The 23,468-nt window shown below is 50.8% G+C and overlaps 2 long non-coding RNA genes across 3 annotated transcripts; one reads left to right on the top strand and one right to left on the bottom strand.

The window, feature by feature from the left end:
* The first annotated feature begins 585 nt into the window (after window positions 1–585).
* On the top strand, window positions 586–9,586 carry LOC144242797 (uncharacterized). 2 transcript variants are annotated; one of them, XR_013338472.1, is made up of 4 exons: window positions 586–633; window positions 1,984–2,202; window positions 7,488–7,736; window positions 9,527–9,586. It is a non-coding gene; the product is annotated as an uncharacterized LOC144242797 (long non-coding RNA). The 2 variants fall into 2 exon arrangements; XR_013338471.1 differs by lacking the exon at window positions 586–633 and adding an exon at window positions 1,129–1,251.
* LOC144242796 (uncharacterized) lies at window positions 7,369–11,702 on the bottom strand. The gene is made up of 4 exons (XR_013338470.1): window positions 11,510–11,702; window positions 9,510–9,666; window positions 8,371–8,482; window positions 7,369–7,656 (listed from the first exon to the last, which is right to left on the bottom strand). It is a non-coding gene; the product is annotated as an uncharacterized LOC144242796 (long non-coding RNA).
* Window positions 11,703–23,468: the final 11,766 nt, after the last annotated feature.

The raw sequence follows: 23,468 nt of genomic DNA, 5'->3' as shown, positions 1-23,468 counted from the left end.
ATTTTAAATAGAATGGTCCTTTTTTTGAGAGCGAGCGAGAGGGTGAGTAGGGGAGAAGGGCAGAAGGAGAAAGAGAGAATCTTAAGCAGGCTCCCACAATGGACTCGATCCTATGATCCTAGGATCATGACGTGAACTGAAATCAAGAATTGGAGGCTAAACAGACTGAGCCACCCAGGTGCCCCCTAAAAAGAATGGTTCTTATGTATGAGGAAACTAGCGCAAAGCAGTTAGTTAGGTCAAACGTATATGTCGGTTAAGGAGCGTGGGCCTGGACTTGATTATATTAGCCGCTGAAGAGCCCTAAACAGAATAGGGACAATTACTTCGGTGGCCGCGTAGGGGAACATGACTGGGGGCAGGTTGTCTAGGAAATGCAGGGTGTCTGAAATACAGCATCGAAAACAGGACAAGTTCTGTAACAACGTAGGGAGTAAAATTTGTGTTTGGGTGGACTAGAAAGAAGGCGGCGAGTTTAATACCCTATCTTCGGCGCGCCTGGTTTTTCGCAGGTGCTCAAGGGAGTGACAGTTAATCAATGACTACATTTCCCATAGTCCTTAGGGCAGCGTCGTCTGCATTTCCCGGAGGGCTGTGCGATGCTCCCTCCGACCCTGAGCGTCCGTGGAAAAGGTAAACAGATGGGGATGCGCTGCTTACAGTTGCTTCATAACCAGATTTCCCATTCTCCTTTCCTCCTCTATCTCTCTTTTCTGTATCTCGCTCCTCATTTCACAGGCTTCAGGAGCCCAAATACTCGGGACTTGTCTCCTTTAGCAGCAGGTCGGTGTTACTGGTTCTGTGCCGCGCAACCAGAACGGAGTGCGCCCGGGGCCCTCTGGGAAATGTAGTTCCGTCTTCCCGTGGCCTCTGTTAGGCGTAAGGGTCCCGTCTCCTCGGACCCCAGAACCAAGGCCTGGGTGTCAGGGACACGTGACCTGTCCGTTTGGAAGCTGTGGGGACTGTTCCTCAGGCCCAGGCCACTGACGGTTGCAGAACCCACGAGCCCGGCCGGTCTCCGCGTTGACCGGCTCGCCGAAGAGGCCTCTGGGAATTGTAGTTGGGTGGGAGCCGGGCCAGTGCGCTGAGGTCGGAGTTCCGACAGTTACTCGCCCCCGCGGTTGAAGAACGCTCGGGAGTCGCAGCCAGACCCGCCCTTCGGACAGAGATGGCTTTGCCTCGGCTTTCGGGAGCTCAGGCAGGAGGGCAGCTTCCGGGAAAGGCGGGGTGTCGGCCCCGGCTCCGGGGAAGGTAGCTGGCAGGCGTGGTGCGGAGGCTAACACAGTGGGCACAGTGGGTAGTAGCGATGAGAGCGGCATCAGAGCGGGGCCTCGAGGGAGCAGTTAGTCCGGTCTCTTCTGCTAGAGAAGGGGGGCGGGGGGGCGAAGCCCAGAGAGAGTCCGTGATCTACCCCAGAGAGAGGGTCAGGCCCTTGTCTGTGTGCTCACGCCTCTCTCCACATCACGGAGCACCGTGCCTGGCACAGAACTGGCTCCCAAATGTCTCTTAAGTGTCACTTCGTTCTAACAGGCAGCTGAAGCACTTCTAACAAATTACAAGATTTTTAAAAAATTATTCTTTTTTTAAACGAGGGAAGTGGACCTATAGATTAGATTCATCAGCCAAAAGCATCCCTGTAAACTGTTTTCAGATCATGGGTCTAATAACCAATTGTGCAATTTTTAAAAATCAGGGAAATGTGAGCGTTGATGGGTGAAACCAGTTACTGTTTAAAAAGTTTAGTTGTGATAAGGCTGTTAGGATTATGCTTTAAAAAGGAAACGTGTCTTAGAGACATCTACAACAGATTTTACGGGTGAAATGATGTCTGAGATTCGCTTGTGTGGCCAGAGGGGAGAAAACAGCAGGAAATGAAAACTGAGTGAGGGATGCCAGAGAGTGCATTGTACTCTTTTATTCTCTGTAGTGATATTGAAAAGGACCATAATCAAGGGGTTTTTGGTTCATTCTGTTGTGTTTCAGAAAGTTTCTGAAATAAGACGTTCAGGAAGAGTTTCTCTGAAACGAACCCTCCCACGGCATAAGCGAGCCTCCTTGGGGACTTCTTCAGGCAAGAATGACCACAGCAGTGAGGAGGGCTGTGTCCCAACACCCCCGGATCCTTCAGAAGCAGGACAGGATTTTGACCATGAACGTGGAAGCAGAGGACCAGTCATAGGGGAAAGAGACCATGGCTGCCAGGTAATCAGCTTCCCAGAAAACCAGCCAGTCCACACTTCAGAGAGTTCTAAGACCTGGAAGCCCTGAACCTCACCAGGTTCTAAGCTGGCTCCAGGAGCCCCCGCCAGTGGCTGAGGGCACAGGGATGGTCTGCAAGTTGTCCATCCCGGAGCTGCTGGTGCTCAAGCAGTTCACAGCCATCCTGCTCAGAGGCAGTAGGGCTGGGGTAGGGAGGGCACCCCCACCCCCACCCACAGGCGATGGAAAGGAGGTAGGAGTCATGCTGGAGGGCTCGAGTGAGTAAATGAACCAGGTCAGCAGGTAGAGGAGAGAACTAACTTCTGGAGATAGGGAGGGGTAGGTCTTCCAAAGAAAATGAGGGTCACGTTGGTTTTGACCCAACACCATGTCTCCGTGTTCCTCTTCTCTCTTCCCTGGTGCCTTTGGGGATCAAATTCGATCATTTGATGGAATGAAACATAGGATCATCTCCTAGGTTGATTTGTTTCCTGACATTCTGATTCTCAGTTTTACCACAATGTGCTTCATTTAAGTCATTACTTAAGCCACTGAAATGTAAACCGTTCTGAAAGACACATTCTTCTATCACATGAGTCAGTTTCACATTTCTGGCTGAGCTGCCCAGTCCTGGGTCTCCTTAGTCGCTGTGTTCTTGACTTCACTGTATCTCTTCTTGCTGAAAGGCCAGCAGAGGCTGTTTTTAGAAAACTTGTTATTTCTGGAGACAACAAATGCAAAGTTTGGAAAAATTCTCCAGCTCAGCAGACACCTTGGCCTCACCTTCGTAAGAGACCAGGAATGAGAACTGCCCGGCTCAGCTAGAAGCCACTGGGAAGAGGTTAGGTTGGATTCAGAAAAACTGAGACTTCTGGGGCGAGCGCCGGGGTGGCTCAGTCAGTGAAGTGTCCACCTTTGGCTCAGGTCACGATCTTGCGGTTCATGAGTTCAAGCCCCGCGTCAGGCTCTGTGCTGACAGCTCAGAGCCTGGAGCCTGCTTCAGATTCTGTGTCTCCCTCTCTCTGCCCCTTGCCTGCGCTCGCTCTCTCTCTCTCTCTCTCTCTCTCTCAAAAATAAACATTTAAAAACTTTTTTTTTTAAAGAAAAAAGAAAACTGGAACTTTGGGGTTGTTCTGATGGCTTTGGAGGACAACCAGACAGAATATTTGAAACTATGACATTGAGGGAAAAGTTCCAGAAGTACAGTCATATCAGTAGATACAAGTTACACTTAATAGAACTGAGTTATTTCATTTTTAAAATAACTTCTCAAAACTTGAATCAAAGTAGGGGCACCTGAGTGGCTCACTTGGTTAGGCATCCATCACTTCATTTCGGCTTAGGTCATATCTCAAGGTTCATGTGATTGAGCCCCAAATCAGGCTCCGTGCTGATAGCTCGAAGCCTCTTGGGATTCTCTTTGCCCCTCTCTCTCTCCCTGCCCCACCTGCCTTTTTGTCTCTCTCTCACACTCTCTCAAAATAAATAATCTTAAAACCACCTTGAATCTAAATCACCCAAGTTCTGCACCTTACATGTATACATTTTTTAAATTCTCAACTATACCTTGGTACAGCTGGGGGACTTTCTTTTTAATAAGATAAAAATTTAAAAATGTACATGATCTCTGAGAAATAAGATTATGAAGGACTTTCTCTTTGAACGTTTTTATTAAGTATGTAACATTTCATTTTTTGCAGTGAACGGATATCTGTGGTCAGGAAAGACTAGTTTTTAAAGAAATACACTGGGGGGAAGGGGCGACTGGCTGGCTCAGTCAGAAGAGCATGTGGCTCTTGATCTCAGCATTGTAAGTTCGAGCCCTACATTAGGCATGGAGATTACTTGAATAAGATCTTTTTTAAAAAATACACTGGCCAGGGGCGCCTGGGTGTTGTTTAAGCAACTGACTTCGGCTCAGGTCATGATCTCACGGTTCGTGGGTTCAAGCCCCGCGTCGGGCCTGTGCTGACAGCCAGCTCAGAGCCTGGAGCCTGTTTTGTATTTTGTGTCTCCCTCTCTCTCTGACCCTCCCCTGCTCACGCTGTCTCTCTCTCTCTCTCCAAAATAAATAAAACATTTAAAAAATAAAAAATAAATAAAAAATACACCAGCAGGAAAGCTCTAACAAGACATTCTCTTAGAAACAAAAAAAAGCACGTAACTACCTTGATCGCCTCTAGAGCTCCCAATATTCATACTGGTCTCCAGGACAAGAAGTTTGCTGGGAGGGAGGCGGCTTCCCACCCCTGCTCGAATCCACCCCCACAGGAATCACCACATGTCACCAGCTTCAGCCACTTGAGCCATAGTTCGAGTACAGATCTTGGGAGCTCCACACCGGCGGCAGGACGAGGCATGCCCTGGGGAGCAGGTCAGGGTCTTCAACCCTTTTTTCTGGGCACTCCTGTGTTAAAAAAGCAAGATGGGACATATAGCATATGGCCCTGTGCTGGGAGTTGAGTGTGATCATCAAACTGGCCTGAGACCTCAAGTCCAGAACTCAGTAAGGTCATTGGAGCACAGCAGAGACTCAGGTCATCCACCAGCGCCCCAGCCACTGCTGAGTGGCCTTCGGTCCCTGAAGAGTTATGTTGGACACACTATCGGGCTGTTTTGAATTCTGGCATGGGAGCTTTGTAGCTACACCGCGCTCCACGGTGTGGCTCACGGGGACCTTTACTGACTGTAATCGCACCTTTCTTCTTTTCATCACGTATCCTCTACTCCACATTTGAAGGGAACCCGGGAGACCCAGCCACCCTGGGTATACAGATGGAAGCCTGCCCCAGGGAAAGGCAGGCAGTTGGGAATCAAAGAGAACGATCCAACAAAGCATCCATCCCAGCCCGAAGGAGGAGCAGGCAGGGTGGAGGGACTGGACACGCTCCTGTCTCTTACTTCAGAGAACAGTCATTACATCACTGTTCGTTTGCCCTGAATCCTCCGAATTCAATACACTGCTTTGTAATGGGCCTGTAAGGGCTCATTGCAAAGCCAAGTGCCACTGCTAGGGGGCTGCTGCCTTAGATCAGCAGCGCCCCCTGATCTTTGCCTGAGTCTGAGAAACCAAGAGCAGACTTCACAGATTTGGACATGTTCCTGGATGCCCACATCAGGAGAACATCATACTGCCTCCTGTGGAAGTGTGGTTTGATTGAAACGCTCCCACACTGAAATAAGTGACACACTGGACAGCTTCTAGAGTCTCCTGTCACCATTGGGATCTGTGGGACACAGAATTAGGGGAGGCCAGACGCCAGCATGACATTCATCTGGTGCCCACTAGAATGGATGGATGGGTTGTTAAAGTATTGAAATGCTTCTGGACTGGTTGGTAAGTCCAGCTGCTGCTGTGTGTCCCCAGGTGACCTCCCAGCCTCCTTGGCCACCCCAGCAACTCCTCCCTGACCCTTGGGACCTTTCTAGGGTCCGGCATCTAATGGCTATCACCTGCTTGCACCAGAGACCCCTAGACCTCAGATGAGACCAGCATCTCCAGGAGAGGTCATGCCCTGAGCCAAAGTCGGACGCTTAACCGACTGAGCCCCCCATGCACGCCTCATTACTATGCATGAAAAAATGCATGATTTGGGCCCCTAGGTGGCTCCGTAAGCTGAGCATCCAACTTTGGCCCAGTTTATGATCTTACGTGATTCGTGAGTTCGAGCCCCATATAGGGCTCTCTGCTGTCAGCATAGAGCCCCCTTTGAATCCCCTGTTCCCCTCTCTATTCCTCCCCTGCTCATGCTCTCTCTCAAAAATAAAACATAAAAAAATGAAAAATATAGGGGCACCTGGGTGGCTCAGTCGGTTAAGCATCCAATTTCGGCTCAGTCATGATCTCGCAGTTCACGGGTTCAAGCCCCGCATTGGGCTCTCTGCTGACAGCTTGGAGCNCAAGTGCCACTGCTAGGGGGCTGCTGCCTTAGATCAGCAGCGCCCCCTGATCTTTGCCTGAGTCTGAGAAACCAAGAGCAGACTTCACAGATTTGGACATGTTCCTGGATGCCCACATCAGGAGAACATCATACTGCCTCCTGTGGAAGTGTGGTTTGATTGAAACGCTCCCACACTGAAATAAGTGACACACTGGACAGCTTCTAGAGTCTCCTGTCACCATTGGGATCTGTGGGACACAGAATTAGGGGAGGCCAGACGCCAGCATGACATTCATCTGGTGCCCACTAGAATGGATGGATGGGTTGTTAAAGTATTGAAATGCTTCTGGACTGGTTGGTAAGTCCAGCTGCTGCTGTGTGTCCCCAGGTGACCTCCCAGCCTCCTTGGCCACCCCAGCAACTCCTCCCTGACCCTTGGGACCTTTCTAGGGTCCGGCATCTAATGGCTATCACCTGCTTGCACCAGAGACCCCTAGACCTCAGATGAGACCAGCATCTCCAGGAGAGATCATGCCCTGAGCCAAAGTCGGACGCTTAACTGACTGAGCCCCCCATGCACCCCTCATTACCATGCATGAAAAAATGCATGATTGGGGCCCCTAGGTGGCTCCGTAAGCTGAGCATCCAACTTTGGCCCAGTTTATGATCTTACGTGATTCGTGAGTTCGAGCCCCATATAGGGCTCTCTGCTGTCAGCATAGAGCCCCCTTTGAATCCCCTGTTCCCCTCTCTATTCCTCCCCTGCTCATGCTCTCTCTCAAAAATAAAACATAAAAAAATGAAAAATATAGGGGCACCTGGGTGGCTCAGTCGGTTAAGCATCCAATTTCGGCTCAGTCATGATCTCGCAGTTCACGGGTTCAAGCCCCGCATTGGGCTCTCTGCTGACAGCTTGGAGCCTGAAGCCTGCTTCGGATTCTGTGTCTCCCTCTCTCTCTGTCCCTCCCTCTTTGGGCTCTATCTCTCAAAAATAAACACTAGGGCGCCTGGATGGCTCAGTCGCTTGAGTGCCCGACTTCGGCTCAGGTCGTGATCTCACGGTTCGTGGGTTCAAGCCTTGCATTCAGGCTCTGTGCTGAACGTTTGCTCAGAGCCTGGAGCCTGCTTAAGATCCTGTGTCTCCTCTCTCTGCCCCTCGTCCCCCCTCCCTGTGTCTCTCAAAAGTAAATAAATGTTAAATAAACATTAAAGAAAAATTTAAATTTAAAATATAAAAAAGTATGAATTTAAATAAAAAGTTGGAAGAAAAAAATGTATGGTCAGTAAATTTCTATTATACGTCATCGTTTATTCAGTCCATCCCCCTGGCAGATGTGCATTTTACTTCCATGGCCTTTCTTTGCGGAGCAAACAGGTAATATTTGGATTTTCCACATATGATCACAGATGGTGGCCCGAAGAGTAAGGACGAGATGTTCGGCTCAGGTCAGGAACTTGCTGGAAGAAGATCCCACGGTGACTCTTCACAGGTACCAGAGCTGGGAGACGCCTCAGAATGCTCCAGTACCTTAGATCAGCATTAGGGAAACTCCAGATGGGAGGCCAAGCAGCTGCCCTGCCCAAGAGAAGAGTTTCAAGCAGGAGAGAGAAGTAGCAGCCATGACAGTGATGAAAGTGACCCAAACTGGAGGCCAGGTGAGTGCTTTGTTCCGAGTCAGAAACGTGCAGACACAGACCCCATGTACAGGGAACACGCGAGCTCACCGTTTCTGGGCAGACCCAGCCCTCATTCGGCATCAGCCCACATGGGAGAGGGTCCCTGACCACTCGATATCACTCAACCTGGCAGGCTGGACATCAGGGAAGACTCCTTCAGGAGGCCGTGTCCCCAAACACGGGCCTCGGTGTGGCCCTGCAGCTGGACGGGTTCGTGCTCCCCAGGCATGGAAGGGCACAGGGAGCTGGCCTGGGCAGCGGCTCATCACCAAGCTGTTCCACTGCCACCTCAGCCACCCGGTCTCCACTTTAGTCCCCTCTTGGGCCACTTTTCTGTCATTCTGCCTTAACAAAAAGGTAATACACTTACTTATAAACAAATGTAGTACATGTCTGTAACAGANAACTGACAGGGGCCCCTGCAACAGAAAACTTTACACACGTCTGCACAAAATGAAAAAAAAAAATAAGTCATCTGCAACATTGACTGTCCTTCTAGCACTTGTTCCTAAGCCTCCATATACATTTTGTCCAGTGTTCAGATGTCTCACAGGCGGGGAACCCCCTGGGGTCCACACCCACCTCCAGCAGGGCAGCAGGGNGGTGGCAATACCTCTCTCAGCCGCAAGAGGGGGATGCTTGCTCATGCACATCCGACGCTTCCTGCTTGGGGCCTGAACCAGAGGCTCCCAGCTCCAGTCCTGCTCAGTGCATTTCTTGGAAACCTTGTTGGTTCACAAGGGGGAAGACAGAAATCACTGCCTGAATCCTTGGACAGCTCTCGCCTCGCTGTTGCAGCCTGGGGCTTCCCAGGGAAGGGCTGAACCTCCAGCCTGCTGGGGTCATCTCCAGGCTTAAGGGTCACAGTTTCCAGGCTTTCTTGGGGCCCATTCTGAACCACCCACCTCCCCGCCCGCACTGTCACCTTGCATTGGCCATCTTGGTGCCCCTTTCCCTCTGCGCCTCACACAGCACACCTTCCCACACGTCCTCTCTGCACCCTAGGCTGGTGCTTCCTCTTTGGGTCTTAGCCGGCACGTTACCCCTTCCCAGAAGTCACTCTCAGCCCTGCGAGTCTGGGCTACGTGACTGTCCACTGTGCTTCCGCATAACCCATAGCCTGCTGGATCATCTGCCACCCCCCGGAATGGAAGCCCCGTGAGGGCAAGGCCATGTCAATCTCACTCACATCCCCAGCACCCAGAGCTCCGCGGGGTTCCATACAGCTTTGCTGAATGGAAGAAGGGGTGAGCGAGTGTGCCTGTCCCTATTCCCTGAAGTGGAGCCTGCAGAAGCCAGTCCACGCCCCACCTTCCATCCCCTCTCCCCGGGTCACCAGGTGCCTCTTGCTGTCCCCTGTGCCTCTGGAAACGCAGCCCGAGGAAGCTGCAGTGCTGAAGGGCAGTTGTCTGCCTGTGGTGGTGGGGAGACAGAGGCCTGAGGAGTGGAACACCCCTAGTGTCAAGCCCTGGCTCTGCCACTTCCTAGCTGTGCCTGTGCCTCAGTTTCCTTATTTACAGGGCGGAGCTGTTGGGTACCAGGCTTGCAGGGTTGCTCAGAGAACTTGTGTGCTAGCCTGACGGGCGGCAGACAGTCGTGAGGTCAGACCTCTGCCTCCCTCCATCTGTCCCCAGCGCGCTCTCCCGAGGCCCTTCCTGAAGCCAGGGAACATAGACTGGCCTGTGGTCTCAGAGGTGCTACCATTGTCCTGAGGTCACCCACACCACTTGTCACTGATGCCTCCTCCCCCACCTGTCCTTTGTCCGCAGCACGGATAATAGCGCCAGGCACGGCACAGAGATGTGGAGAGAGTGCCTGTTGAGTGGATGACCAGTCACAGCAGCGCCTCTGGGGAGCATTCTCCAGTGGTGGAATATGTCACAGCTGTCACCAGCAGACGAGTGGTCTCCTGTGTGCGGGACAATACCGGGACAGGTGGGGCATATGTGAAGGCACGGGGACCTGCCACACCCTCGTGAGGCCACAGCAAGAACAGAAAAGGTGACACCACACTTGACAAGGAAGGAGGAGGGGCGATGAAGAAATACCGTAGCCCCGTGGAAAGGCCCAGAAACACGGAACCCCAGAGCCTTGGTTTTTCTCTTCCGCTCAGTGCTGTGGACCCCAAGGACAATACATGGCATGACTGTCCTGAGCAAACAGTCGTGTAGAGCGTCTGCATCCCTTACAGACAGTCTGTGCTTGCACTACTTATTTATTCTGGAGAAAGAGCACAAGCAGGGAAGAAGCAGAGAGAGAGGGAGACACAGAATCCGAAGCAGGCTCCAGGCTCTGAGCTGTCAGCACAGAGCCCGATGCGGGGCTTGAACCCCCAAACCGTGAGATCATGACCTGAGCTGAAGTCAGAAGCTCAACCTACTGAGCCCCCCAGACGCCCCTCTAGGTTCCTTTCATGGTGCTTTTCTCTGATACAAACGTCTTCCACGCAGCAGCCCCCTGCGGGCCCCTGGGAGTTCCCTCATTCCCAGGAGCACTAGCCATCTCCGCAGTTAGGATCTTAGGGGGTGAATAAGGGCTGGTTTCTCCTCAGATGATCACGGCCTTTGATTCATTGCATTTTAAAGCTTTAGCTCCTGAATGGCCCATCGGCTGTAGGGTGAGGTCCGTGCTTCCTCAGAGCATCGCTCCTCGGCTCACAGAAGAGGTCGGTTTCTCCCGTGTGACACTCGGGAGGTTTGGGCTGACGTGACTTGGGCTCTCCGTGCCCCGTGTGCCGCTCCCCTATGACTTTCTCATCTCTGGGAGCAGCTTGCCACCTCCTGAGGGTTTTCCTCCGTCACTGCCATTCACAGGGCCTCTCCCTAGGATGGATTAGGAAACGAATGGAAATTTTCTCTTACTCATAATACTCAAAAGTTTCCTCTGTATGCATTCCTTGCTATCCTACCAGAATTCTGCCCAGATGTGCGGCCACATGTATCTTCCCCAGCAGAGCGAGGTTTGGGCTTCGAGTCTGTAGTTGCCCAAAGTGGTGCCTTTATCAGCATAAAGTCTCCCGATCCTGGTCTCTAAGGAGCAGCCCGCAGCCCCCCCTCCGGCCCCTTCGAGGGTTGCCCCGTGGTTCTGTTCTGGTCAGCAGGCTGAGTGTTGGTGTCAACAGGATGTCCTCGGTCCTGGCCTCGCACTGTGATGACACCATAGGAAATGAAACTGTCACAAGTCCCCATTTCCATGGGGCGGGCACCTGGGTGGCTCAGTCGGTTAAGTGTCTTGATTCTTGGTTTCAGCTTAGGTCGTGAGTTCACCGTTTTGTGAGAGCCCCGCGTTGGGCTCCGTGCTGACAGTGAGGAGCCCGCTTGGGCTTCTCTCTCTGTCCCTGCCCCACTCATGCTGTCTCTCTCAAAATAAACTTAAAAAGAAAAAAAAAAAAAAACAAAGAAATAAAACCCCAGCCAGTCCCCATTCCCAAGAAACGACACTCTGTGACTGCGCCAACGCACCAGGCCCCGCCCGCCACCACTGGTGACAGCTCCAGGGGTGGGGGAGTGGGGGAGGGGAAGGCATTGCAGGTTGAAGCCTTTCTTTCATCAGGAAGAGCCACAGCTGTGTTCTGAATGCCTGCCGTCACTGCCCGTGTCACAGGTCCCCCTGGAAGACGGGCCCACCACTGCTCCAAATTTGCCCACCCTCCTGGCGGGGCCCGAAGCCCGCCCCTTCCCTGAAGCCTTCCCGGGGCTCCGCAGGCCTTCCATGAGACGTCCCGGCCGCAAGGCCCCCTGGCCAGCACTCACGCCATGTTCTAGGTCTTCATGACCTCTCTCCGCCTTCTCCTTCTCAACCAGACTTGAGGAGGCTCTGTGAGGAAGAAGCTCGTCCCATCCTCGGTATTCTCCGTGGCTCCTCCGAGCGCTGCAGGACTTGGGGTGGAGGCTGGCCGTGGCTGCGGACACCGCGGGTCCAGGCGGAAGGACAAGCGCTTCCGCGCAGCTGCGGCCAGNCCCCCCCCCCAACACCAGGCAGCCTCGCCAGGTTCGCCCTGATACCAGAGGCTGGCAGCAACCTCCTCCCCACTGTGTCAGCTGCCGCCTGGCAGTGCCGTTGGGGAGGGCGAGGCAGGGAGCAAGCAAGGGATAGGTACTGTTGCAGGGCTGTCCGCGCACGTCCTGGCTGATGTGGGGACCACCCTTCCCATGAACTTGAGGCTCTTGGAGGGCAGGGCCTATGTCTGAAGCATCTCTGTGTTCACAGTGCCTGGCTTAGCACCTGGCGTGGAGCAGGGGGTGCTCCCGTAGTTACCGGCAGCCAGGGAGTTCACTGAGGTAACGGGGAGAACGGGTGTTGGTGACCGACCTGAAGTACCCATCCCCGTCCCCCAGCCCTGTTTGGCGTATGGCAAAGGCCTGGGTTCTGAGGACAGAACGCATATGGCGCCCCTTGTCTTTCATTATCCACAGAGTCCCCGTCTCCCCCGTGAACAAGGGACAAACCTCATGTATGCAGGGTTTTGCATAGCTGTGGAGGTGGTCTCTGCTTTCTTTTAAAGCTAATAAGTTAGAAATGGTGTTGGCCAGATCGTGAGAGCTAGTCCCGATGCTGGCAGCGCCCCGGGACCCGTGCCTCCTGGGAGCTGGGGGCTGCTTCTAGACTGCTGAACCCTGAAGCCGGTGGAGATGCGAGCATGTCCCTGAGGGTTAAGGAGAGAAGGCAAAAGAAAGCCAGGGCCCTTGGCAGCTGCCTCTTTATCGGTGTGCCAAGGGCCTCTGGGCTCACGCAATGATCTCTGGGCAGGAGTGCAGCTGCCCCAGGGGTCTCTGCTCCAGGCTTGGAAGCTTAGAACGTCATTTTCAGTATTTACAGTGGGTCTCTGGAATACTCTCTCACAGTGCTCCCCTGATGGCCATCCCAACACCCCACTGAATAGAAATTTGTACAGACAGAAGGCGTGGAAATGGCTAATCAAGTGAAGGCGTTGGGGGAACAGGGCGCTGGAGGGGCAGCCTCTGAGCTCGGCACTCCTAGCCAACTGGCAAGGCTGCTCCAGAAGCTTCTAGAAAACGGCTCAAGAAATCAGGTCTGGAAGGAAAGCCGTAAAGGGCTTCGTGATATATAAAGGCACCCCCTTTCCCTGCTGCCTCCCACCCTGTGCAGGACACCCGTAGAGCCCTGCTTCTAGAAAGGCCAAGCCAGGCCCTCGGTTGCTCGCTCAGCACCGGTTCTCCCCACTGGGGCTCTGAGCCTCTCTGCCCGTGTGTGATGCTCTCACCGTAGCAGCAGCCATGCTGCCAAGGGCTTCAGGCCCATCTCATGAGCCCCCCCTACAGCCCTGGAAAATAGGATGCTCCTGTTCTAGTGCTAGAATGATTAAAGGAACTTGGGTTAAATAACTCACCCAACAGCATGCAGCTGCCAAGCGGAGGCGCAGGGGCTCAGTGCTGGAAGGTTTCGTGTGGCCCGTCGCGGGATTGTTCCTTGCGTCGCCGGAATCGCCAGCCCACTTTCTGCCTCTGTTGTGTGGCTGCGTCAAAGTGGCCTCCTTCCATAATCCCTTCTGCAGCCTGTCAGAGCTACAAAATAGTTTCTAAGAGACCAAGTCTAGTAGGCACCGAACCTCCCGATGCCGGTGATGGTCACGTTCATGAGAGACCTCCCGCTTCCTGCCAGCAGCCACTGGAATTTCTGTTGTGGCAACTCGGGGAGCCACTCAAGTCATGGCAGATGCAGAAATCTATGATTCTGCTCGCGATCCTGCAAGTCAGGGAAGTGGGCCGAGTGGAACAGGAACGAGTTAGGTCTGCTGCGCCGTGTCTGGGCCTCAGCTGGAGTGGCCCAGGGGCTGGATTTGGCTAAGATGGTTGGACTGTGGCCAGAGTTCAGGGCCTTGGTTCTATGTGCCAGCTGGCTTCCTCCGCTTCATGGGGCATCTGCTGAAATGGCGCTGAGATGCCCAAAATGGCTTTTACTCTCGTGTCCGGTGCTTCCGTGTTCTCCCGGGGGCCTCTCTCTTCACAGAGTGACTTAATCTGATCCGTGCTCTTTGTTGCCACAGAACGTGCCTTGCCCCAAGCCCCTACTGCAGGGGCGCTGCCGCTGGGGGCTGTGTTGTACCACATGACCCTGCGTCCTCACCCCCCCCTCCCCCCAGGAGGACCAGGACCCAGTAGAGCTGCCCAATCACTTTTGAAGTCCCCTGGCTGGCTCAAAAATTCGAGGGATGCCAGTCAGACCAGTCAGATTCCCCTTTGAGGCCATTTGAACCAAAAAAATCAGACAGCGGCACAGCACATGACAGGATGTCGTGAGGGCCAGTAGGGCCCAGATGGACTAGTCTGCTGGCCAGGATTAAACTGAAGAAGAAACTCAGGAGATAGAAGAGAAACAGGCCATGACGTGAGAAAACATACTGAGCGAGGAGGGAACCGTGAGCCTTTTACTGGCAAGGGGAGAAAGGAGGGAATGGCGAGAGCAGAGCTGAGGCCTGTAAGAGGCCGAGGGGGAAGCCAGTCCCAGGGCCCAGCCTGGCCATGGGTGTCATGGTAGCAAGCCTGTTTATTCCCTTGGCTGTCAGGTGGCTTTGAAGTGGGCATGTGACCTGGTCCTAAGAATACAAATTATAACAAAGTGGCTCGAGAACCTTCTGGGAAGAGCTTTGCTTTTTGATTAAAGGGAGGAGGCCTGTCCCTCCTTCCGGCTTTGAACATGGATGTCGGAGGACATGATATTTAAGACTGTAGCCACCATCTTGAGACCTAGAGGCAACCAGACCCAAGGAAAAAGCCAACATACCAAGGTTGGCCTAGAGGACAGACAGAGCCTGGGTCCCTGATGATATCGTTGAGCCACTATACCTATCCTGGAACCACCAATTTCCAGTCTTATTGATATATTAATTAGATGCCCTTATTTTCTAAGCAGATTTCTGCTATTTGAAACTAAGGCATTCTTAACCAATATGGCGTTCTTCTGAACCTGCCCATCATCAACTCCTTAGAGCCCCATAGTTGAGATACAAATGGAAACCTACCCCAAACTTAACCAGTGGAAATCTTAATTTCCATGGTAGGAAATACAGGTCAAGATTTCTCACAGCCTACAGAGCAGTTCCAGCACTTCGTCCCAAATCCCAGGGCCTGTTGGACACAAATGAGGAAAGATAGACTCAGGAAAGTTCTAGATACATGGAGACGAGTCTTCTCAAATGGGGCTCAGTGATGAATTTGTGGATGAACAAGTTCAGTGGAGGGGGAGGGGGAGAGCCTAAGCATGGGCCAGGAAGCCATGGAAAGCACACGGAGCAGCGAGCTGGAACGGGCAGATGGTGGAGGATCAGATGGCTTCTGCAGGAGACCAGGGTGCACAGCAGGGTTTTCTAAGTGCCGGGCACTAGCTGGGAGGGGCTATGGCAACTGGAGCTAAACCGGGGAAACTAGGCTTTAGTGAACCCTCCAGCCACTCCTAGAGGCATTTTAGATCCTCTGAGGAACAAGGTGGCCTGAATTGTGGCCGTTCGCCCTCTGTGCGGGCGCCCCCCTAACCGCCACACTCTTCAGTCTCTCTTCTCCACCTGTCCCTTTTTCTCCACCACTTCTTCCTGTCTTCTCAGCAAAGCCAGGAGCCAGAAATGCACAAGGTCTGAATCTCTTCTGCCTCAGCTGGAGAGTAAAGAAAGCAGAAGGCAATGTCTTTAGGAAACACTGAAGCCTCGTCTGGGGATAATCCGGGTTAGCCCAGGAGAAAGGCAGCAGTGGGCTGCTAAGGACTATATGAAGCCCCAGCCCTGATCAAGCCGTGGGGACAGGGACGGGGGCGGGGCGTGCTTCTTCAGCAGTAACACCACAGAAAATGTGTGGTCCTTCCTTCCCTCATGAAATGAGAAGTTAAACTCAAGAACTCTCGGCCTTCCTCTTTTGATTTCCGGTTTCAGACACACAACAAAGATACACTGGCACCCTCCTCCCACAGTCAGAACTTGAGAGAAGTCACCCACAGGTCATCAGTAGTAAAGGTTGGCCCCTGGAAGGCCATCAAATGAGTGGGGCGCAAACACGGATATGTTGCAATGACATTCGAATTGGTGACCAGCAGATTCTGCCACTAAGCCTCGTGCCCTCTGCGTGTTGCAGGGGTCCTCCCTGCCCAGGGGCCCAAACCAGGCCAACCCTTTTGTTTGCCTGCTGGGTTACTTCATTTTGCAGAAGTGTATCGAATACCTTGTAGAATTATAAGCCAAGCATATAAAAGCCATGATACTATTAGGAAGATAAGTCACTAAAGACAAAAGCAAAACAAAACAAAATTCCTGACATAGAGAAAAGAATGAAAGTGCTAGGGTGGATGAAGCAAAAAGTTTAACCTCCTCCTTTGATGTGATTGCTGCTTCAATGTGATATACTTAGTAAGCCCTGGCTCCTCCCCCCTCCCCCAAGTTGTCCCATACATTGCAAGGGTTTCTCTGAAATCCAATAAGGAAGAGAACCAAAGGCTTTTCTTCTCTCTTGGTAATCAAGGTTTTTTTCTTCAGTATGAATTAACCTGATTACAGATTAAACACTCTCCCACAGTCTGTGCGACAGGAGAGTGTCTTTCCCGTGAATTCTCCAGTGACGAGAAAAGGCTGCACGATCCCCAAGCGATTTTCCACATTGATTATACTCACCGGCTTCTCCCGAGGATGAGTGATCTTGTGTTAAATACGCTCCAAGCTTCGCCCTAGTCATTGCACGTGACCGGCTCATGTCCCCACTAAGTTAGCTGACGTTGTCTAAGGCTGGAACCCGGGCTGAAGGCTCTCCCTCACCAATTATGCCCGCAGAGCACCTCCCTGCTCTGAGATCCCAGATGTCTAATTAGCTCTGAGCACCGTCAAAGCATTTTCACAGCCGTTATATGCATGTGGTTTTTCTCCAGTGTGAATTCTCTGACGTTGAATGAGCTCTGCTTCCCTGAAAGCCCTCACATTTATTGCATCTGTAGAGTTCCTGTTCCTTGTGAATGAGCTGATTCCGTGTGGTACTAAAATGCTGGCAGATGCCCCCCCAAATCAGGATTCTCTGTAAGAGGAATGTTCCAGTGTTTAGTAGGACGGGAGCCCTGCCCCTGTACCTCACCCCCCATAAAAATTGCCTGTATTCATAACATGTTTTCTCCAATACAGATACTGTATTACTGAATAAATTCTGACCTCTGTTCTAAGATTTGGCCACATTTATTTTGGGGTTTTCTCACTTCTAAAAGATACAGGCAGGGGGTACCTGGGTGGGTCAGTCGGTTAAATGTCCAACTTTGGCTCAGGGCATTATCTCGCAGTCTGTGAGCTTGAGCCCCGCGTCCGGCTCTGTGCTGACAGCTCAGAGCCTGGAGCCTGCTTCGGATGCTGTGTCTCCCTCTCTCACTGCCCCCCCCCACATTCTGTCTGTGTGTCTCAAAAATAAACATTAAAAAAATTTTTTTAAGATACAGGCAGAATTGCAAACTACCCCCATATTACTCCCACTCATGGGATGGGGTCGCTGATGCTTCTGTGGGAGGTCTCCATATTCCCAGACCTTTGCACACTCGGGGACAGGGTCACCCTCCCATGGTGCCTCTCCCTGCATTCACCTGCGAGTCTGCTGCTGCAGAAAGTCCCTGCTTCAGGGCCACAGCACATGTAAATGCCAGCTGTCCTCTCTTAAAGAACCAGAACATGTCTTGGACTGAGAATGAAAGCTTTGGGGAGAAGATCGAAGGGTAAAAGTGGCCTTTGGGTGAATTTATAAAATGATGGGTGTGACAGGCAGCTGGTTACTTATATTCTCCTTCTCTTTTTTAATGAACCCTATTTTGGTCCCACTGAGAATGTAACCATTAAAAATACCTGCTAGGGGAGCTTGGGTGGTGCTTGAGTTCAGCATCCAACTCTTGGTTTTGGCTCAGGTCATGAACTCACAGTTCGTGAGTTTGAGCCAGGACTCTTGATGATAGCCGGAGCCTGCTTGGGACTCTCTCTCTCTCTCTTCCTCTCTCTCTCTCTCTTTCTGCCCCTCCCCATACCCACATGTGCGTGCTCTCACTCACTCCCTCTCTGTCTCTCTCTCAGAATAAATTTAAAAAGAATACCTTCTCTAGTGACCCAAGGAAGCACGTGAGGACTTGTAAGGAGGCTGTGCTCATTCTGTTCCTTGAGCCGGATGCTGGTCAAATGGATGTGTTCACTGTGTGAAGACCCATAAGAAGTGAGCTTGGGAGTCACACATTTTCTACGAGGAAAAGTTAAAAGTAGGGACGCCTGGGGTGGCTCAGTCGGTTAAGCGCTGACTTCGGCTCAGGTCATAATCTCACAGTCGTGGATTTGAGCCCTGCGTGGGGCTCTGTGCTGACAGCCAGCTCAGAGCCTGGAGCCTGCTTCAGATTCTGTGTGTGTCTCTCTCTCTGACCCTCCCCTGCTCACGCTGTCTCTCTCTGTCTCTCAAAAATAAATTTAAAAACAATTTTTTTTTTTTATTTTAGAAAAGTTAAAAGTAACCCCTGAGCAGCTAGCAAATGAGCTGTAGACCGAACTGGGCTTCCATGAAAACTTGTTCAAGGATTGGGAGGAAGGGGACCCTGGAGCAGAAACCTTTTGCCTTTTCCCTGACTGCCCAGCCCCCCACCCCCACCCCTTCTTCTCACAGATCCTGGAGGTGCAGCTGCCGTCCTGGGAGCGCATGGAGGAGGGTCACAGATGAAAGATGGCACACCAGCCTCGGGAAGGTGCCCGGTCCGTGTGGCCTTGATGTCTCACCTCTGGAATTTTCACTTTTTTCAGTCTAGTGGGTGAGAAGTGACTGACACTTAGGTTAGGCATCTTTCCCTGTGTTAACTGTCTCTTGCATTCCATTCTCTTCGTCTTTCTGGGGTTTTTTGTTTTGTTTTTTTTTAATGTTTTTTAATGTTTTATTTACTTCTGAGAGAGAGACAGCGTGAGCAGAGGAGGGTCAGAGAGAGAGGGAGACACAGAATCTGAAGCAGGCTCCAGGCTCTGAGCTAGCTGTCAGCATAGAGCCCAACATGGGGCTCAAACTCATGAACCGTGAGATCATGACCTGAACCGAAGTCAGAGGCTTAACTGACTGAGCCACCCAGGCGCTGCTCATCTTTCCCTTTGTCCCTTTGCGAAAGTTCTGTGTTCATTGAAGCTATTCTCCCTTTGTGTGTCAGACGTGATGTAGACATCCTTCAAATTCCTTCCAGACTGGTCATTTGTCTCTTGAGTTTGCGTTACTACCCAGTGAAGATTACTACATTTTTACTTTATAGCTTCTGAATTTTGTACATTTTGGCTCCGCCTTTTATGATAATATCTTGGGTCCACGTGGAATTTCCTGTGAGGTAAGGACCTCTGGAGATAAAGGTCTGGCTCTTCCCTCCCCCATCATCTCTCAGCACAAAACGGCCTTGTCTCAGCTATTTTGAAATGCTACCTTCGTTAAGGGTTCAATTCCCATTTGAATGTAGGTCTTTTTCTTGAATTTCTATTTCATGTCTACACCTCCAATACATAATTATTTTAGCTCTTTTTCTTTTTAATTAAAAAAATTGGGGGGCGCCTGGGTGGCTCAGTCGGTTAAGCGTCCGGCTTTGGCTCACGTCATGATCTCGCAGTTCGTGGGTTTGAGCCCTGCATCAGCCTCTGGGCTGACAGCTAGCTCAGAGCCTGAAGCCTGTCTTCGGATCCTGTGTCTCACTCTCTTTCTGTCCCTCTCCTCTCTCTCTCTCTCTCTCTCTCTCCCTCTTTCTGTCAAAAATAAATGAAATATTTTTAAAAATTTAATAAACAATTTTAATATTTATTTTTGAGAGCAAGAGACAGAGTGTGAATGGAGGAAGGACAGAAAGAGAGGGAGACAGAATCCGAGGAAGGTTCCAGGCTCTGAGCTGTCAGCACAAAGCCTGACTCAGGGCTCGAACTCACAAACCACAAGATCATGACCTGAGCCGAAGTTGGACGCTTAACCGACTGAGCCACTCAGGCAGTTTTTCTTTATAAGTTGTTTTCCTATCTGCTAAGGCTACTGCCTCACTGCAGTGGATAAGTGGGAGTTGGTGATAGTCACTCCGAGATTACCATGATGTCGAGGACTCTTCAATACAGATAATATTCTAACAATAACCTCATCTTAGACAGCCCTCCCCCCTTTACTCTGCGATGTATTCCTGGAGCCATTTGGTAAGCAAAAGTCATATTTCTCCTTAGTAATGACGTCCAGAAACCCAACATCACAGATCTGATAAATATGTCATAAAAGCAAACCATAAACCTGAGGGTGGACTCTAGGAATGTAAAAGGGCAGCATTATGCTTCAGGTCCTATGGTGTGGACATACGGGGACTCCAGATGACAATGTCACAGGCCTCCATATGCTTTGTGAAGTTAACACAAAGCCCAGACTGTTCTGCTGTCCTGTGCAGTCTGAAAATAGCCCTCTCCATGTCAAAAGGACAAATGCAACGCGAACAATTGTGTTTCCCTTTTTGGAATTTAGGAGATTCATGAGGAAGTTATGTGTAAGATCCAAGTTTATTTTTAAAATAAACTTTCCAGGGGCACCTGGGTGGCTCTGTCCAACTTTGGCTCTTCCAACTTATGGTCACTTGAAAACAGCACAATGCAACTAGATACTGTAGATAAGAAACTCACTTCAGATATAAAGATATGTGTAGATTGAAAGTAAAAGGATAAAGGTACACTATGCAGACATCAGTCAGTAGAAAGCAGGAATGGCTATGTTAATATCAGGTGAAGTAAACTTCAGAGCAATGAAAATTGCGAAGGATAGAGAAGGACGTCACATACTGGTAAAAGGATTTATCCACCAAGAAAGCATAGCGGTCCTAAATGAGTATGGACCAAACACCAGAATTCTAATATACATGAAGCAAAGTTGATAGAACTGAAAAAGAGAAACAGACCAATCCACAATTGTACCTGAGGACTTTTAATACCACTGTCTCAACAGTAGAATTACTAGTGAGAAAACCAGCAAGGATATAGAACAACACTGTCATTCAAAAGGACCTAATTGATATTTATAGAACCACTCCACCCAAGAACAGCAGAATATTCATTCTTTTCAAGTGCACCTGGGACATTCACAAAGATAGACTATGTCCTGGGTCATAAAACAAATTTCAGCAAATTCAAAAGAATTGAAGTCATACAGCATGTGACCTTTGGTCGCAAAGGAATCAAACTAGAAATCAGTAACAGAAAGATAGCAGGAAATTCCCCCAACACATGGACACGGACAATAATCCACGTGTCGAAGAGGAAGCCTCACAGGAATAAATTACATTGCACTGAATGAAAATGGGACATACCAAACTTATGGGACGCGGCCGAAGCAGTCGGAGACGGGCTTCTCCAGAGACCATTGGTGAGGATGATGCGCCACACCCAAAATTCAACTCCGATCTGCCAGTAGAAGTGGCTAGACATGTAGCCAGAGACATGGCAGGTCAGGACAAACACTTACCCGGCGTGGAGGGAATGGCCTGGTGCCCAGCAGCACCACAATTTCATGCCTGTAGAGGAGCAGCACAAAGCCTGTGTTAGGTCTCACCTGCCCTTCTTCTGCTACATTGCAGAGGAATCAGCCCCCTTTCTTCCAGACCCAGCACCTGCAGCAAAGCAATTTCCCCCAATTCTGTTGTCCAAAAACCCCAAAATAGAATACACTCGTCCTCCCTACAGCCACCCCACCCCTTTGGTCTCCCCCCCCCACCTTCAAAAGAAGAGATCGGCAAACCTTTTCCAAACAGAGGATCTACTTAGTTCTACCCCTCGAGAAACCCCTGATTAACTCATCACCTCACTGGTGCCAAAGGTCAGGAACTGGGCACCCATGCTGAGCACAGCACAGAGCAGACTGCGTCCTGGAGGGAAGAGGAGGGCATCCGCACGGATGTTTTTCCAGCCATTGTCACCCTGGTCAAAACCATCACCAGAAACTCCAGAGGTCACCTCCTCACCCAAGTTGTACCCACTGAGGTCATCCCAAAGCCCACACATGAGACTAACAGCCACAAGCCCCACCTGTGAGAACATAGGCACCTGGAGTTGATGATGGACAACCAATAGATTTCCAGTGCTTAGGGCAAGAAGCCACCGACATCAGCACCACAACACCTGCCACCCCCAACATTCTGCTGAAATCTTAGACCAGCACGCTCTGCAAGTGTGGACGAGGCTGTCACCCAGCTAGGGTGTGGGGCTTGACAGCCGACGCTGAGACATTGGCAGAATAATTCCATCTCCATAGATTCAATGTGAAAACCCAAAGGGATCTAGAGTCCTACTTTGTGGCCATGTGGCAGGAATCTGCTGTCCTCCTTGTAGCCACAAAGCCACGGATTGGCAAGTCATCCACCACAAACTCAAAGTATTACAGCCTTGGTGGCCTGGCGTAACTGCACCACATACACAGAGCAGTCAGGAATCAGAGGAGGCCTGCCTGGGCAAAGGATGAGAGCAGGGTTCCCAACCTTGGCACTGCTGACATTTGGACCAGATCATTCTTTGTTCTGGGCAGGACAGTCTTGACACGGGTGGGCTATTTAGCAGCATCTCTGGCCTCTTCCCACTAGATGCTAGTAGTGACGATCAAGAAACATCTCTAGGGGTGCCTGGGTGGCTCAGTCTGTTGAATGACCGGCTTCAGCTCAGGTCACGATCTCTCAGTTTGTGAGTTCAAGCCCTGCATCAGACTTTGTGCCAACAGCTCAGAGCCTGGAGCCTGCTTCAGATTCTGTGTCTCCCCCTCAGTCTGCCCCTCCCCTGCTCGTGCTCTGTCTTTCCTTCTCTCTCAAAAATAAATCAACATTAAAAAAAATTTTTTTAAAGATAAGATTCAATCAAGAAAAAGCATGACCAGGGAAAGTTAGGTGGAGAGTAAAGGAGCCAGTTAAGAAAGAGCCGAGAGGTAGGGATGGAAGGCAACAGAATTATGTGGGAGTGATGGTTGGGACCTTATTACCAAAAGGGAAGCTTGGAGTCCGGAGCCCTGGGCTCTAATATCAGCTGTGCAATTTTCTGTCCACGTGGTCCTGAAACGGGCACTTCCGAGCAGGCATGTTTCTTTGTCAACTAAATGCAGATAATAATGCCTGCCCTGCCTGCCACACAGGGTTGTAGTTAGAAATCACAACAGATAATTTCCATGAAGATGCTCTGAAAGCAAAGCACCAAAAAGAATAAAATATTGGCCATTCCCACAGACTCCAAAGACTAATAATTGGAGTAATAGGATAATAAGGGAACACATAAACAACCGTACCTGTATAAATTCAACAACTTGGATGAAATGGACCAATTCCTTGAAAGCTACAAACTACCAAAATTGCTCGCTTATGAAATAGATGATTTTAGAAGTCTTCTAACTGTTTAAAAAAACTGAATTCTTGGGGTGACTCAGTTAAGCATCCAACTCTTGATTTCAGCTCAGATCATGATCTCACGGTTGTGGGATCAAGCCCCACATCGGGCTCTGTGCTGACAGCATGAATCCTGCTTGGGATTCTCTCTCTCCTTGTCTCTCTGCCCCTCTGCCACTTACACATGTACATGTTCTCTCTCTCTCTCTCTCTTGCTCTCTCTCTCAAATAAAAAACATTAAAAAAACTGGGGTGCCTGCGTGGTCCAGTAGGTTAAGCATCTGACTTTTGCTCAGGTCATGATCTTGTGGTTCATGAGTTCAAGCCCCACATCAGGTTCTGTGCTGACAGCTCAGAGCCTAG

This window comes from Crocuta crocuta, unplaced genomic scaffold (genome assembly GCF_008692635.1).
Source record: "Crocuta crocuta isolate KB4526 unplaced genomic scaffold, BGI_CrCroc_1.0 scaffold217, whole genome shotgun sequence".
NCBI lineage: Eukaryota > Metazoa > Chordata > Mammalia > Carnivora > Hyaenidae > Crocuta > Crocuta crocuta.
Note: the sequence above shows the minus strand (reverse complement) of the source record. Positions and strands in the feature narration are given on the sequence as shown.